Genomic DNA, 18772 nt, shown 5'->3' on the forward strand with positions numbered 1-18772 from the left:
TAAAGGGGTAGAGGAAATACTATACACAGTTTTTAAACAATAGTATTAAACCAGCCATTCTGTTGAATCATAAAAGTGCAGTATGTGTAATTAAAGAGAAAAATGCTGAGGTGTGTCACTCTCGTAATTATTAATGGGCTACTACATCATATAATTAATGGCAGTAAAAGACAAGCCAATTATAAAGATTAGTGGAGTGGAGAAAAAAGCTGCTTAGGATACAAGCAAGTAAGTACCTTGATATTGAGGGAGGTTAGCTGTTGCAAAGTTTTAATTCTTCTCCAAGGGACTCGTGACACCACCCCTCCCCCATTTTATTGCATCTTGCATAATACGAAATACTAAAGAAAAGCCTCTTCTTTTCAGCAGCTCCCCGTTTCTGGTTTTATGACATTTCTCTGCCCAACATTTACTATCTGTGTTAATTTTGTTTTAATGCAACACTACCCAGCAGATGTGGTGGTGGTGGTATTGGACCTTCAAGAACAAATGCCATCAAGAGTGATTATAAATATGAAATAAAAATACATTCACTCTTGATGGCATTAAACTGGCATAAAATGATGGCATTTTCTATCTTTGCCGCGATTACATGAATATTCAATTCAGAAAAATGCTCCAGCATCGCTTTGGCCTCTTACACATAACACTAAAGTATTCATCAGGAAATTTCACCAATATGGATATAGGGATGAATTTGAAACACAACCCACAAACAACACAAGTTTTCCAGGTACAATGCTATTTTTTAAAAGACAACAATTCTCTCAGCATAACCTTAATTCTGAAAAGCCACGTGCTCTCAGTTCTGGAGAAATCAGACAGAACGTGCTGGATGGCTCACTGGCAGCTTATCGCTCAAGAAGAGGCCACAAAAACCTGGGATCCAGGTTTCATGGACCAACATGGTGCTGTTCTTTAGCTAATTGCTATTTCTCAGTCTTTGAGAACATTTAACAGTCCTTTGCAAATGGTAAACAACAATTTAAGTAATGTTGTACTTATTTCCATAGGGTCTTGCACTTAAATAGTATCCAAACCTTTCATGTTCATAGTAATGAAATTTATGCTTACACCCACATCTTTTTGATATAGGAATAAGATGTATTTTTAGAAACGTTCCATAAAAATTGGATCATTGTTGAAGAAAGCATGTCAAAATGCATTTAGGCATTCTCTTTTATGGCTGAGATGAGGATACTTTCTGTTTATTAAAGGAAATATATTCTGTTTAGGTTTTATTGATTTTTAAATAGCAGAATACATAGGATTTGTTTTCCTGTATATATTCTTTTTCCTCAATCTTTTTTTGGCTTTCTTAATTATGAAACAAAGAGATGCCATCTGTATGGTAAAGCACCTTGTACTTAATGGTATGTAGAGCTGTGAAGGCGTACATAGTTGGAATGCAGCCACAAAGACACACAAGTACACTTGAATAAAGCAAACGGGGGTAGCTCTCTCTCTTTGTAGGTGGAGCATCAGGCTTTGTTCTCTGTCCCCAAACTGCTGGTTTCTTTGGTTTATGTACAAGGGCCATGCAATTGTCCACCTTCCAGATTCTGCCCTGCATCGTTGTGTATTCTTCTCAACCTGCTCTGTTACAATCTACCTGGAAAGATTGTCTGCAAAGCAGGTTTGGGGTCTGTGTAGATGACCAGATGCTGATTTCCACACCGACCCGCCCACATCAGGTGCCATTTTCCTTGTACCAGCCACTGCCCTCATTAGCAGGCTTCTTGCAGTCTTTTTTTTAAAAATCAGCAGTCGATATATTGTTATAAAGTTGTTACGTTATAGTCATATTCCGCCTACTATTTTTTTTAAAAAGCCAGCATAGGTACTCTGGTGGCAGGGGTCCGATGGTTTCAACAGCAATGAGAGTGCAAGAAGGAATAGTCCCCCATATGGAAGCCACCTTGGTGGCTGTCCCTTTTTAACACCTTGTTTTGGAATACAACGACACAGTAGTCCAAAATCATTTCAGCCACTACAAAGGCTCTATACTGGTGCGTTCTTCCTGCCTCTCAGCCTACTTCTACTTTACATGTTGCTGGAGGTAATACCTGCTCCTAGCACCATGGGCCAAACTCATCTTGCTGCACCAGAGCATTGGTTGCACTAGTGATGCTGTGTATTTCACTACGAAAATATTCAGCTGTTGAACTTACTGTAATCAAAGGTGGCAATCAGATGTGAGGCAAACACTTGGTCTGTACATTTCGTGCTGAGCAGCCGCAAATGCCTGCTGAACTGGTTTGCAAAATTGTGCAAGCGTGGAGACGCTGCCAATTCAAACAGATTTGTGGCTGATTCAAACTGATTGGTAGCCATTAACTCCACTAAGGACTACCTAGATGAACCCTGAAGCAAAGTATTCTATTGAAGCATAGCATTCAGTGATGGCCGATTTATATGATTTGTGAATTATTCGAACCGATTTGCATTGGGTTTCCCAAAATCGTGAATGGGCTGTCAATTCAAACTGATCAGCCGCCATTTTCTCCACTAAGGACTAAGCAGATGAACAACAAAGGGGAGGAATTTATCGAAACACAACATTCATCGATGATTTATTTACATGATTAACGAATTATTTAATTGTCTATTTAAGCAACTGCTTGCTCAGCAGAGCACTTATGTAGCAAAGGTGGAGGGAAGAGGACTCAGCTGGACTGTGTGAGAACCCACATGTGCAAAAAGCCTATTGTGCTGCCCCGTATGTTTAGGAAGGGACTCTGTGAAACAACCTGCCAAACGCAGTGATGGACGATGAACTATCAAACTGGCTATCGAAAGATCAGTCTCTGTTGACAACAAGAGAACAGGATGAGAGCCAAACCAGCGGGTACACTAGTGTCCTTGGTTGGAAGGCTGTTTCCTAGGTTGGAGCAATGCCACCGCCCTGATGTTTTACTATTATGCTAGTCCCATCTCCCTATTCTGATCACTTCTTTATGGAGCAATGACTCAGAGAACTGGGCCTATAATCTTCCACGGTAAACTTAGCAAGCCGTTATGATGTTTTTAAAAGTTTGCAATAAAGATTAATTGTGCTTTATTTACTGAGGCTTGACTTTTTGCTACTCTGATGTTAGAAAAAATACTGTTGCTCTTTCTCGTTTGGTGCGGCCACCTTGCATGTGATCAGATTTTTACGTAACCAAGCAAGCTGTGCCTAGTTTCACGCAGGAAGCAAATATTTTCAAGACAGCCTCAAGCTATTAGAAATGAGAATTCTGTCGCCATTAAGCAATTTTCAATTATTCTGGACTTTTTACAAATAGCCAAGAACAGATAAAATTAGCCATTGGGATAATACAGTTACTGTGAAAAAAGGCACTTAACAAGTATCAGAACAAAATTCCTTAAAACCATGGTGTATTTATGGTCATCTGATCTCCCCCTCCCCACCCCCCCAGTCTGGTTATTGGCTTAGAGCAGCATAAATGTTCAGGTTTGGGGGGAGGGAGACTTTATAATTGCTATAATCACATGAAAGCCGTGACTTTGTGTAGCTAATCTCCTCTAGCAAAAGTTCACAAGGAGGTTGTTTTTTAAAAAAAATGCCATGTACTTCTAATACCTGATGCACTGTGCATCTTGATTCTAATATAAGCGTTTGCAGAGTGTAAGATCTCTTCCTCTTAATGAATATTTTATTTTATTTATTTGACTTATATTTTATTTATTTGATTTATACCCTACCTTAATCTCCAATGGGGACCCAAAGCAGCTTACATCATCGTCCTCTCCACCATTTTATCACAACAACTCTGTTAGGTAGGTTAGGCTGAGAGTTTGTGACTGGGCAAAGGTTACCTAACAAATTTCCATGGCAGAGTGGGGATTTGAACTCGGGTCTCCCAAATTCTAGACCAACGCTTTAACCACTACACTCATGCAACTCGCTAGGTTGCTGTAAAAACATTCCAAGGCTTGTTGCCTTGTAGATACCGCATTGCAATGGCAGAAAGGGTGATGATAACCCTGAGATCTGCAGTTTTAATATGAAATTCTTTCTGCTGCATAGTGGACAATTCCCCTTTCATCTGTTTAGCAGTAACCATGATCACGCCACAAAACCACCTCATACTTTTTTTTTAGGTGCAAACTTAAGAAGTCAACTGCTTATTAACATAATCCTGATTTCCATGAAATAAAGTATACTTAATCGCCGTGATAACTTCGGAATATCAAAGCAGACGACTGGTCACTGTTCGATCAACAGCAACGAGAGATCTTTACTTTTCCCTCCATGTACACTTAGCTTCATAACGTTCTCTCTTAAGAGCTTAATTATTTGCAAACAATTGATCAAGACGGGAATTTGAGAGAGAGGCTATGGCTCGAACTTCTGGGAGAGAGGCAACGCATTAGGAGAGCAAACAACATTACCTTTAGATCTTACAATAAGAATTAACGATTAGGACCACAAATGGGGCAAGGCAGTAGCCGGAGCTATTCTTTCTGGAGTGTTTTCCATTTGATCTGCATTAACACCTTGGAATGAGTGAAAGCCATAAAAGAGTGATTATGTACGGAGAGGCTTACTGCTCCCTTGCAAAAAGCAGTCCAGTGCACATGGAAGGCGGCAGCTTACTGTGCAATGGCAGGATCAAAAATGCAGAGAGGGAAGGGGCGCGAACACGTTACTGTAAGTAAGCAAATGCAGTCCAACCAGCCTCAGTCTGTAGGGAAGTGGGACCAGGCTTGCTCATTTTCAGTTCAAGGCCACTCTTTGCTTACACAGGAGGTACCAGCAACTTTATCAATGGAAAGGGAACAAATGCATCTTTTGCCCTTATAAAGATGCATACTACTGTATATTGAGATTAACAGCTCTTTATTATAATAAACATCTTTACTGAAAACTGGAAGCAGACAGACTGAAGCCTCAAGCGCAAGAGTAACCAATTTATACTTGTAGAAACCACACCCACTTGTACAACAACCAATACAATGTAAGCAGCTAGAATCCTTCATTTGCATGAACTATATGCAAGTATCTATTTTTCAGCACAGTGATTGGCTACAAGGCAACAGTTCTGATTGGCCGTGCCGGCACCCAAACACCAATAGCTTTGTAGGCCTCAGGAGCCTTCGTTCTCCTCAAGCAATACATAACACATACAAAACGCGGTGTCTCGTGCAAAGAATGCATTTTAGAACGCATTGTATTTGCATTGCTACATTTAAGCAGAATAGGAAATAAAAAAATTATTCCAAAAGGGATAATCCACTTTGGGGATTTGCCCAGAGTAAGGTAAATTGCTAAGACATAGCCTGGAAGGTTTAAGAAAAAACATTGCACAAAACATCTGAGTTAAGATTTGCCTCCCACCCTACAACTTGGGCTCTGCAGAGTTAGTAATAAATAATATTACCATTAATATTTGGCATTTATAAACACTCCAAAAAGGTTCAAAAAGGTTCACATTGTCCCAGGGCTGCACTATGTATTACACACAAAACCTATGTCATTTGTAATTCGGAGGTCCTTCTGAAAGAGTTGGTTTTGGAGGCTTTAAAGTAGGTTAGATTATCTCTGTTATTGGAGACGGGGAACTGAAATGGGGAGGCACGACGAATTTATGGCAGGGGTGAGATTAAAACTGGAGACCTCATGGTTTGAATCTTACATCTTTCAGTTTCCTTGGTGGGGTGTGTGTGATGACATCACTTCTGGCAGTGACATCATTGAGCTAGGACTGGAAGCACGCAAGTGCCGTGCACACAAAGAAAACTTATTCAAGGGTGAGTACAACCCCCTCCCCGTCCAGTATTTTGGAGGGAGCCATCTGGCAACCCTAGGGACAACATGAGGAGGACCTGGTGTATGTCCAAGGAAGTCTTCATCAAGCCCTTTCTGTTACTTGACAGAATATATTGGGAGAGGGGGGAAATGGAATTTTTTTTGTAAGGTCTGCTGAATTGCTCAGGATTAATTTAGTGCGTTCTTAGAAGATGGCCCCAAGAAAAACTTACGTATAATCAAGAGATGTAATCCATTAGATCTATTTTGTTTTCTTCATCCTCCCCACGAATAAGACTAACATGCTAATGGCAGCAATTATGCTCCTTATTAGAAAAGTTCTACTGAACATTTTTTGTAACTTTCTGATTTTAAGTCTGCTTTATCAGCAACGTTACACAGCTTAACTCTAATTAATTAGCTGTTAATACAGGCATCAATTTGATGCATTGCTGTCTTACAAACTGATTTAGCTTTTAATTCTGCTTAATCAAAACTCCCCCCTTTCCTATAATGACAATTTCCTCATACAGTTTACTTCTGATAGATTGTGAAAAGTATATTTATTTATCTATGATACGTTTTGGGGAGATACATATATACAGGTCTTTTTTTCAGGGGGAACGCAGTGGAACGGAGTTCTGGAACCTCTTGAAAATGGTCACATGGCTGGTGGCCCCGCCCTCTGATCTCCAGACAGAGGGGAGTTGAGATTGCCCTCCGCGCCGCCGAGCCAATCTCAACTCCCCTCTGTCTGGAGATCGGGGGGGGGGGGGGGCGCCAGCCATGTGACCATTTTCTCCGAGGGCAACCCACTGAGTTCCACCACCTCTTTTCCCAGAAAAAAAGCCCTGCACGCACGCACGCACGCACGCACGCACACACACACACACACACACGTGTGCGCGCGCGCGCACGTGTGTGTGTCTGTGTGTGTGCAGGGCTTTATATATATATATATATATATATGAGAAATGTACAGACAATGCTTTCTTACAGCCTTTCAACTTTATGAATTAGTTTTACTGTTGGAGTGAAACCTTTTCTGTCTCCTGGCTGCGTATTATCAAAGAGACACTTTGTGCTGTCCATTTGCATTACAAAAGCAGGGCACGGTGTAGCCTAAGACATAGCCTGAATTTATAGTAGTTGAGTCCTTGCGTCCCCCCACACTTGCTGGAATCAAAAAGAACAACTAGGGTGTCTGCCTTGGAAAGAAGCCAAAATGTTTGGAATGCTCTAAACAAAGTCACAAGTTTTCAGGGTGCTTTCTTAATTCTCAATTAGTGTTATTTGGAGAGAAAAATAATCAAGAAAAGATGGGTGAAGCCACACAATTTGCTGCTCTTTTTTGTTTTGCCCGATCTGCACAAACTGGTTGACAGAAATCCCTGTGAGATCTGTTTTGTATTCTGATGTGATCCCAACAGTTGTATAAGCAAAGAAAATCAATTAAGAAAGTGCAAGCTTAATTTTGCTTCCAGACGAGAATAGCTTGCTCATCCACAGAAAATCCAAGCTATGAAAAAAGCTCCCAGCAAGAAAATTTGTTAAATACATCTAGATATCAAGGAGAGGTCTACTGTGGGAGGGGCCATTGTGCATTTCCCCCTTAAAACAAGCAATTGTGTGTTTACGTTAAAAGCCAAACTTCTGTCCCCTCGAGGAGTTTTGTGCGCCTCCTTATCCAGGAACTTCCAGCTGGCGGCTTCATTCATGCCTCAGGTGGCCAATGGCATCTTCCATGCTCTCCACTAGGCTCTGTTTACACCCTTGATCAGGAAGTGCTCCGCTGAAGGGAGTCTGTTGCTTCCAAGAGACTTCCGGGGTTTCCCAAGGCAAGAAACACGATTCCGGCCAAGAACTGGGACCTCTCCGGCTGCCTTCCAGTAGAACAGCAGAGTCTCTCATGCACGGCCTTCTCCCTGGGGACTCATGGGTGGGGCAGAATTCGACTTGGGAATCAGGATCTCGGTACCTGGTAACCATGGGAACCATCGGCATCCACATCCTTACCAAACACTTCTCTAGAGAATTGCAGGTAGCGCCAGAGGTGGGTGGATAGGAGGGGCTTGAGAGGAACGGAAGTGGGGGTTGGACAAGCTGCAGGGTCATGAATGGAACCAGGGGATGGAGCACCAATCATAAATTTTCTTGTATTGACTAGGGACTTACAGTAGTCTCCATGCTACAGAAAAAGAATGCATGTATGAACGTATTCTTCTCAAAAGCTCTTTCACTCTCTGTTTACAAATAATTAACATAAAAGTTTGGCTTTTACAGGATTTTCAGTAGAAAACAACACTCTATAGCTAGAACAGCATTTTTCCATCTTTGCCAGGCCCGACAACTTTTCCCGTATCTAACTCAATCCAACCTTGCCACATTGATCCATGCTACAGCCACGTCTCGTTTAGACTACTGCAAATCACTCTACGTAGGGCTACCCTTGAAGATGCTCAGGAGACTTCAAGTGGTGCAGAATGTGTCTGCTAAGTTGCTGACGAAGTCACCATGGTCAGCTCATATAACACCAATTTTGAAGCAGCTGCACTGGTTACCAATTAGCCTCCGGATCCAATTCAAGATTTAAAGCCCTTCATGTTCTGGGATCCTCATACCTTCGGGTAAACCTCTCCCATTATAAACCCCCCCCCCCCCCGCCTGCTCCGTTCATCTTTGCAAGGCTTGCTGATCGCTCCTGGCCTCAGGATGGCACAGCTTCGTTCCACCAGAAGAGGGACTTCACGATTGCACTGTTGGAAGGCACTCGTGTTCAGCAGGACCTGTTGATGTTTTGGAAACTCTGTAAGGCAGAACTATGCCAGCGTACCTCTGCTCTCTAATATTCTTTTGTGAGGCAGAGTAAATTGCTATGCATTTTTAACTACCTGCAATTTTTATGTTATTCACGGGGTTTTATAGGCTGGGGTGGGACTAGAGTAGTTTTTAATGATTTATATGAGGCTGTTGTAATTGGTGTGAACCGCTTCGAGATCTTAACTGAAGAGAATGCGGTATAAAAATTGAATAAATAACAAATAAACACAAGTTCGCTCTCAAGTACATCATCACACATCTTAAGGGTTGCACTGGAAACCTTAAAAACATTCTGAGATGAACTTTATTTGATGAGCAGGACCATCAGTTATTATGCAGAAGGCACCCAATGAGAGTCTAGCAAGTTCTGACTCTTAATATAGAATTATACATTAAGGAACCATTTTCTCAAATGGTGGGACCAGCCTATAGCCACAAAAACCTTATCACCTCAAGTCAGACAAACAGAGGAAGAATGAAAAAGCATTAATGACATCCTGCAGCACTATCTGATGAATACGCAGTGTATTCCTAAACCCTCTTGCTAGCCCTATTCTAAGAACTCACTCTTCTCAAACTCAGTTTATAAACTGCAGGAGTGATGTATGAAAACTTTTTGATGTGTAGACAGAAGAACATGCTGAGCTACGGTCCATTTCCCTGGAGGCCTATCATTACTTTACTACAGAACATACTCTAAGAAGCCAACGAGAAGCAAATAAAGCTATTATCATATCCTCAATATCATGTACACTGCCCTGAACTCCTCGGGAAAAGGCAGGAATAAAAATAGGCTAGGAAAGGGAAGTTCCTATGGGATCATTTGGCCCTCTTTATGCCATTCATACATTGTATTATCAAATCCAAGAGTTTTTTCCCCTAAACAAAATGATTTCCACCTTTTCCCCAACCCCCAACCTAATAAACCCAAACTCAGTCCATTTGGCTATTAGTTTTCTCCATAGTTGCTTTGCCATATTTCAAGTCTGTGTCCAAGAAGTAATTAAAAATCTTGGGGCTATTTTCTGATTCTTGCTATCAGCCAGGGCCGGCGCGCCCATTGAGGCCGGGTAGGCGGTTGCTGCAGGGCGCCGGAGGGGGTGCCAGAGGCTGGGGGAGGGAGCGCGCACCACAGAGCTGCAGCCTCCCAGCCCTCCCGCCCCACGTTGCTGCCACCGCCAACACACACCCCCAGCTGGACGCAGCAGCCGTGGGCAGGCATCTGGGGCAGCGCAGGGCAACCGAGCGGGAGAGCTGGGAGGCCACCTGCCCGCCGTCCCAGCCACCCGTCGCAGCAATCAAGCTGGCTTGTGCGCACGCTTGTGATGACATCACATGTGACATCATCACACAAGCTGGTGTGCCAGCCAGTCGGCCATGGGCGCCAGAAACCCTGGCGCCGCTCCTGCTATCAGCATCCATCCCTCCACTAGGCAGGAAGATTCCACAATTCTGACATAGCTGTCATTCTCCTTTTCTTGACACAGAAGGATTCCCAAATGCTGCATTTACCTTCTTCCCAACCTGACTGAAGCCCTACAATATATACACGGACCTGTACACATGGAAATGCCTTGCATGAAAAGGAAATAGGGTGTGTTTACCAGTACTACCCATTAAGATGTGAGGGAAATCACAAAAGGGCACTTCTGTATAGACAAATCGGATGTGCTATGATGAGTCCAGAATCAAAAACTCTTGTGCGATCAACTAACCACTGCTTCATACTGCCAGATCTTACTGCCCTGTTTTTATCAGTAGTGAAGCAAGCGTACCGTCTGAAAAAGTGTGATAAAACACAGCCAGACTTTACCAATTGTTCCTGTGTAAGATACCACAGTTGTAAGAACTTCTTGGCTCAGCAGAAACATATATACCACAAAGCAAGCATGAGGACAGTAACACACAGTAATGGACATTTAAACCTTGAACAGCTTCAAACCGTTTTATGCCTTTAAGCTTCCTTATCTTTGAATCACAGGTAAGCAAGTACCAGCGCTCTGGTTGTTTAGCACTTTCGTCCTTTCACACCAAACATCTGCCTCAGAGATTTTCCTCTCCCTCCTCTTCGGCATTAACCATGGTGCACTTCCAAACTCTTGCCCATAGTTAACTAGTTTAGAGTTAACTAGTTTAGTCTTGCCCATAGTTATGAGATCAGAAAACATTGCATCTGCACTGGGCTAGATGCATGACTCTGTTGTTATGCTACTACAATTCACGAGAATTACTTTCCCTGATCACAGAAAGGTGTGAAAATGTTGTGTTGGTTACATTTTTTTTCTTTTTAAACAAACCACCTTCCAAATTCTGAAATGTTCTGCATGGAGGCAACAAAGGGCTCTGGGGAACCAGGGCAGGAGGGTGAAACAGCAGTCATTTTCAAAGGGGAAATATGAGAGAAGAATTGCCTCTCTCTACTTTGGCCTGGAAAGGCTAAAGAGGGCTAGAACTGGTTGGCTGGGAGGCGATTCATTATGAATTTGCTTTAAAGCAAACAGCTTCAACTACTTCGTCCTGATGATGATGAGCAGCACCCCTACAGACCTGCAGGCAGAGTCTTCTCCTGCCCTCTGAGGACTCTGGGCACCAGTGGCAGCTCAAGACTCTGTCCAGCACGTGCCACTCACTCAGCTCTCCCAACTCTTGGAAGGGGCTTTTTGCTCCTCTTCTCTTCCACCACCACTTGGTCCTTGTAGGCATTGCACATAGGGAGGGCCAAGGCTTCCATTCCCCTCTGTAGGTTTCCAGATTCTGTCTTGTGCTGGAGTCTTCTGCTCTAGGGTTGCCAGCTCCAGGCTGGGAAATTCCTGGAGATTTTGGGGGTGGAGCCTGGAGGTGTGGTTTAGGAAGGGAAGGGGCCTCAGCAGGGTATAATGCCACAGAGTCCACCCTCCAAAGCAGCCTTTCTCTCCAGGGGAACCAATCTGTGACGTAATTCCGAGGGATCACCAGCCACCACCTGGAGGCTGGCAACCCGACCTGCTACCCAGGGCCTAGTTCTTGCAGGGGCTGCTTGCTGCACTTGCACACTGCAGTGGGACTAGCAATTGGCCAACAGACCACCACCCTCCTCCTGGTGCCCATTTCAAACTAGCGTCTTCGAGCCGTGGAAGTTTATGAAGTATAGGGAACTGCTGCCAGCATTTAAGAATTAAAAAGCATTTACTGGAAAAGAAAGAAAAACATCCACATTCATACTGTCAAGCAACAGATTGAGCAAGAGACCCCCAAAGATGTAAAAACACAGCTGTACATATCTTCCCCTACGGCAGGCTCTTTAACTTAGAAGGCTACCAGCTCACTGATAAGCTTCCTTGCGGTTCAGGCCTCCAGCCCCACACGGCCACCGGCCACCTGCAAGACGGCCAAAGTGTGCTCTGGCAACCTCTGGGCAGGTCAAAAGGGCAGATCAGGAAGAATCCTCTCTCTGGCCTTTTAGACCTCCAAACCTCTGTCCACCCCCCACCCCCCACCCCCCTCACACACATACCTGGAAGGGCCGGCTTTTAGCAAAAAGTCTTAAGTGGCACTCCTTCGTCTGCAATCAGCCAGGGCACCTGCATGTCCAGAGCCCAGGGCTGAGTGAGGCTTGGAAAGCATTTGTCTCCTCCCCCTCCTCCTGCTAGCTAAGAGGGAGGAAATGTCTTTTAATTCTAAGTTCTGAAGATTTTGAAACACTCCCATCCTCCAAAGTAAAACTAATTTCTCCACACATACATAGGCCAGACATACAACGCTGTGGGAAGTGAGATGGTTTTTTGGTATCTACAATGGACGTTGAGTCCGGTCTTACGCACAGAAGCCTTCTCAATTTCCTCATGTATTTATGAGACGCGTGATAAATTGCACTGTATTTTCTTAAGAAAAGGTGAAAGAGTTTCGTTAGTTTGGAATCAGAAGAACTGCTACGTAGTTCAGGTAATGCAATACTAAGAAGTGATAAATTTCAGGATTCATTACATTTTAATGATATTACAACCCCTAGTGTTAATGATTTGTGTAGAAAGTGCTTTACAGCACAGTCCTAAACAGACTTATAACCCTTCTTTCAATGGACTTAGTAGGTGTAACTGCTTAGGGTTGCATTGTTAGCAGGGTTTATTAATTTGAAAAGTATACCTAATGATGTAAGAAATTATCTTAAATGTTGTATAGTACAAAGAAAGGTGAAATACTGCATGCAAGTGACACTGACTTAAGGCATTATGAACTTCCAGTCCAATTATAACTTAAATTCACTTGAGTTTAAAAGCAAGCTTTTTAATTAATCCACTTTCCCATCAATTACCTAGAGACTCTGAAAGATTAAATAATAAAAAAACTACCGAATACAGGAGACACCTTCCCTCCCTCCAACCTAAAAATAACTAGGCCCTTAATTGCTATAAAAATAGAAATACATCGAGCGATTCAGTGGCAACATCTCTACGGCTTGTAGACATAGTCTGAGTGAAATTTGTCCAGGGAAATATATTATGATCTGGAACTCAGCTCTTCACTACTGTTTCCATGTTTGTATCCAATTTAAACAGGCTTAGAAATGTATCACCAGGGCTTTTTTTCGGGGAAAAGAGGTGGCGGAACTCAGTGGGTTGCCCTCGGAGAAAATGGTCACATGGCTGGTGGCCCCGGCCCCTGATCTCCAGACAGAGGGGAGTTTAGATTGCCTTCCACGCCACTCAGCGACGCGGAGGGCAATCTCAACTCCCCTCTGCCTGGAGATCAGGGGGCGGGGCCACCAGCCATGTGACCATTTTCAAGAGGTTCCGGAACTCCGTTCCACCGCGTTCCCAATGAAAAAAAGCCCTGTGTATCACCATCTATAGTAAATGATAGGAGGAGCCCATAATCGCCCCCCACCCTTCTCAAAAGCCACTGTTTACTTTCGCTGTTCTCCATCTCACAGTTTCTATTCCTTACAAGTAGTTCAAACTTTCCCTTCTCTACATCGGTTAACAAGATCCTGGGCATGTCTCATTGGGCCCCAAGACTACAGCAAACGGGAGGATCAGGGTGTGCGCTCAGTTCAACTAGTCTCCTTAGGCATCGTTTTTCTTTGCTCAAAAATAATCACAAGCTCTAAAAAAGAAAAAGAAGAATGAAGAAACATGGATGACACAAATCCAATGCGGATGAATTCTTCAGTTCATTAGCTGCCTGCTTCCTATGAAAGACAGACGACAACAGCTGACATCCAGTCAACCACTTTGCATGTGTCTTCTTTGAACAGAGAAATTAGATGTCAGGAAAAGCACACTTTTGATTTTAATACGTGAATGGCAGTGAAAAAGCCTGAATGGAAAAGACAGAAAATTTGTGACCCGCTTCCTAATATAAATCCCACAAGGAAAAACTGAATTCTGCAATTGTTCAAATATTTACACAATATGCGCTTTGGCCATTTCCACACAACTACTCTTTCCTGCCCTTGTCCCGCTTATTGTGTGTGTTTTCCTGAGTCGCTCTGAAAACTCATCATTCACACACACACCCCAAAAGCGCTTCCCTTGTGCTTTGCGTTTGCAGGCAGCCTCAGCAGCTCCTAGAAAAAGTGGGTTTGGAGGGGAGGTCAGGCTCTTTTGTCATCATAGCCCGCCTCCCTTTCAAAAAAATTTTTTTAGCTCTGTGCATGTGTGATTGCATGCTGAGAGCTTGGGAGGAGGAGCCAGGTGCCGATCAGAGGTTTCCTCGGCGTGCTTTTGCCATTCACGTGCTCAAGAACGAAGAAAAGGTGTTCTGGCAAGCTACGCCAAAAGGACAGGCTGGAGAAGGTGCATTCGCAGAAGAAATGCCTAAAAAAACGGTTGCTAAATGTCCTGCACCGGTTTTGCTAATGCAGATGTGCGGAGTGAAGGGGAAAAGCCGCCCGCGTTCTGTGACTACGCTGTCCCTGTAAGGACGTGTGAAAGTGGCCTCTCTCTCACATATCTCCATATTGGAAAAATAAAAGTAATGTATGAAGTGATCCTCTAATCCATTTCTCTTAAACACATTATGGCTTACAGTGAGAAAACAATTTTTTTTAAAGAAAAACGGAAGAGCAACCACCAAAGGTGAAAAAAGATTGTGATAATCAGACGTTTGAAGAGCTTCAAGTGCAATTCTGAAGTTGGCATCATCAAAATACCTCCAACGGGGTGGCTGCTGTTAAATCATCAGAACATTCCCTTTGTAAAGGAAAAAGCATATTACAAGTCTGGGAAGGGAGAAAGAACAGAAAAGCGGGTCCCTATAAACCGTGGCTAAAAGATCCGGAAGAGGGTGAAAAACTTCCTGCCACAGACTAGAGCACAACACTGTTCCCTCTGCGCCTAAAGAATCTTGGAACTGGAACTCATTCCCTGGTGTTTATTTTCCCACTTAAATTACAGTGATGGTGTAGCCTCATCTCATTAGAGATCATTGTCCCCAGAAGACAGTTGTGTTTATGGGAGATTCTTGCTGTTCCACACCTGCTGCTCAGGTTGCTGTGTGATAACGGCTGCATACAAACAGCAGTCTTGAGCTTGCTGGCCTGCGACTGATGAGCCCGGGCTAATTCAGGGGTGATTATGTAGTTTACTGGACCACTAAACCTCTTTAAGCTTGTAATTACTGCCTATTTGAGTAAAGAACATTCAAAAGCAATTCTCTGCATCGTGCCTGCCACAGCTGGAAGCAGGCCGCCAGCCGTCTGCGGGGACATTAAAGTCTGCGGGGACAAGGATTCAAGCACAGCTCCGTCGGCACGACAGCAGCCAAGAGCGCTCACATTCCTCCTCACCTTTTCCTGACCAATCCCACCGTTAGAAGTGCAATGAAAACTATAGATAAGTAATAAAGATGAAAAATCATGGTGTGCCACGGAAATAACAGCATTTTAATGATTCTCCCCCCCCCCCCCCCCGCTTCTTATAGCAGCTTGCGGGGTGGGGGGGATATAGCATTGTTATCAAGCCAAGGTTTTTTTTAAAAAATCCTTTTTAAGGATAATGGGAAGCTTCTTACATTGAAACAGATTTTGCCCAAAGAGTGGACTGTGTTTTCGTTGCACGCTGATTCACACTGCTCAGCTGTATATGTAACTTCCAAATGGGTGTTATGCTTGTGGAATTCCTTATCGCCCTCCCCTCGTACACAGGCTCCTAATGTTTATTCACGGTTTTCCCAATCAAGGGCCTCTTTGTACATTAACTGTGGCAACCCTCTTAGCTGCAGCTAGACTGGGGTTAAGCTGGGGTCTCCTGTAGTAAACGGGTCTGGGTGGCATTCATGTATGCCTCAACTCATGGCAGGCAGAGGGAAGCTCATTTGGGAGTCCTCGGTGGTGGTGGCTCCCCATTATGCATCCACTATGTTTTTATGGATGGTTGTTTTCCATTCACACTTCACATGTTTACTGCAGAGAAACACCAGCGTAACCCTACAAAGAAGATTTCTGTGTAATATGTGAAGTCGTTGTAAGGTCTCATTTACTTGTTACTTCCAAGACTAGATCACACAAAGAGAAATTCTTTCAGGCTGATTGTTACCATACCAATTTTACAAACATATAAACCAACGATACCAGTAAACCAATGGTTTACTGGGCCATTTGGCTGAAACAGGCCCCAGCGCCACCCTGCTTTCTCAGCTCTTCACACAGGTACTTGGCTGGCTGGCTGGCTACTTAACTGGGGCACTGGGCAGGGAGGCTTGCTTGCTTATGAGGAGGCCTTGCTGAAGGGCTAGATGGATGGATACTTGCTTACGAGGAGACCTTTCTGAGGGCCGGCTGGATGCCTGCAGGACATTCCTTTGATCTGCAACTGCGGCCATTTGGCTGAAGCAGGCCCCAGCGCCACCCTGCTTTCTCATCTCATCACACAGGTACTTGGCTGGCTGGCTACTTAACTGGGGCACTGGGCAGGGAGGCATAAGCCTCATGGCGCGAGCCAAAGGGTGAGAGCACAAGGGCTCTTCGCCTGGGGCGCGCAGCAGGGGAGCAATCATCAGCTATTAGGTACACAAGTTGGAGGACACAAGAGGATAAGAAGAACTTCACTCTATTACAAACTGCTCCTGGGATGGTTGTAGCAACTGATTGATGCTGCTTTTATAAACATACCAGGCTTGTAGCCCTATATTGCTGTCTGAGACCACCAGTATGTCTGATATTCCAATATGTGGCTGTGGAGTGCAATCCGGAGCTTCTTAATTACTACTTAATTGCTTGGTGGAAAATGTCTGACAAATTTACTATTCAAGTGCAGTTGGGAGCTGGTAGATACGGGAGCAGGACTTACCAAAGGCGCTGAGCATCAAGCAGTAATGCTCTCTGCCAGGGCTTTTTTTCTGGGGAAAGAGGTGGTGGAACTCAGTGGGTTGCCTGTGGAGAAAATGATCACATGGCTGGTGGCCCCGCCCCCTGATCTCCAGACAGAGGGGAGTTGAGATTGCCCTCCGCGCCGCTCGGCGGCGCGGAGGGCGATCTCAACTCCCCTCTGTCTGGAGATCAGGGGGCGGGGCCACCAGCCATGTGACCATTTTCAAGAGGTTCCGGAACTCCATTCCCCTGCGTTCCCCCTGAAAAAAAGCCCTGCTCTCTGCTTATCCAAGTTCTTCTGACAATGGGACCACTTCCACCCTCCTATGCAATACCACGTCTGTTAGGAGCAAGGTTGCAGGCATTGCTGGGATGTTGCAGGAAGAGAAAATTGTTGTGGCTTGCCTAACGGAGACATGGTTGCAGCAAAATGACAAGGTGTGTCTGTCCCAACTAACTCCCCCTGGCTACGCAGTCCTACACCAACCTCGCTATAGTAGCCAAGGAGGTGGGGTTGCTTTTATTCTCCGGGAGTCCTTCTACTTCCACAGATCTCCAGTACAAGCTATAGCTGGTATTGATTGCATGTCCCTGTCTCTGAGAATGAAAGATAGATTGGGTATCCTGCTTGTGTATAGACCACCCAGCTCCCCCATAAGCCCCCTTTCTGAGCTGGCAGAGCTGCAAGCAGATATGGTGTTAGAGACACCTAGACCTATTGTTCTGGGAGACTTGAACATCCATGCTGAGTGTTTAAAGTCTGGCCCGACTCAGGAATTTATAGCTTCCCTGGCAACCCTAGGCCTCTCTCAAATAGTGATAGGCCCTACACATGAAAGAAGCTACACCTTAGACTTAATATTTTGCGCAGAGACTTTGAGGGAAAACTTTGTTTCAACACTGGAGATTTGGCCTGAACCATGGTCAGACCATCATCTGCTGAAGGCAAAAGTGAATATAACCCCAACACCTCACAAAATGGAGGGTCCAGTTAAAATGATTCACCCATAAAGGCTCATGGACCTTCTAGATTCCAAAATGCCCTGGGGGATTTTAGAAATCCAGTCACATGCCCCATGGAAGCTGCTGTAGGAGGTGGAACGCGAAGCTCCTTGAAGCTATTGACACCACTGCTCCTTGTCGACTCCTCTGGCCCTTAGAATGGAAGCCAGCCCCATGGTTTACCACAGAGCTGGTAGACTTAAAGAGGGTTCGAAGACATCTAGAAAGATGCTGGCGAAAAACTCATGTGAAAGCAGATAGAGCATGCTACAGAACCCACTGCAGGACCTATAAAGTGGAAATGGAAGTGGCAAAGAATCGTTATTTCTTGGCAACCATTGCATCGGCTAGCTCACAACCATCCCAATAGTTTAAGATATTCAGACACCTCCTAACTCCTAAATCTGAACCTTTACAGTCCCAAGAACAGACAATTAGCTGCGAGGCCTTTGCTAAGTTTTTCGTTAATAAAATAGCACAAATACCTCTGATCTAGATGCTAGCTGCAATGCAAACAAGATGGAAGAAATGCTTAATATGCCATCTGGCTGACATTTGGACCGCCTTGAACCAATTACAACGACAGATCTTAACAGGATCTTGATGTCTATGAAAGCCACTACTTGTGTGCTCGATCCTTGCCCATCGTGGCTATTAACATCAAGTAAGGACCAAATAAGTGAACCACTAAGGACTATTGTAAATCAATTGCTAACTCATTTACTGATTGTAAATCAGATTGTAAATCAATCGCTAACCCCCCACTGCAGCTCAAACAGGTGGTTATCCACCCACTAATTAAAAAACCATCCCTAGAAAAAACTGATGTGGTCAATTATCGCCCAGTCTCTAATCTGCCCTTTCTGGGCAAAGTGATTGAGAGACCAACTCTCAATCCGACCAACTCC

The 18772-nt window shown here is 44.2% G+C and overlaps 1 protein-coding gene across 2 annotated transcripts in view; it reads right to left on the reverse strand.

Moving 5' to 3' along the window:
- MEIS1 (Meis homeobox 1) overlaps positions 1-18772 on the reverse strand; it is a 190223-nt gene that overhangs the window by 46848 nt on the left and 124603 nt on the right. The window lies entirely within an intron of this gene.

This window comes from Eublepharis macularius, chromosome 1 (assembly GCF_028583425.1).
Source record: "Eublepharis macularius isolate TG4126 chromosome 1, MPM_Emac_v1.0, whole genome shotgun sequence".
Lineage (NCBI taxonomy): Eukaryota > Metazoa > Chordata > Lepidosauria > Squamata > Eublepharidae > Eublepharis > Eublepharis macularius.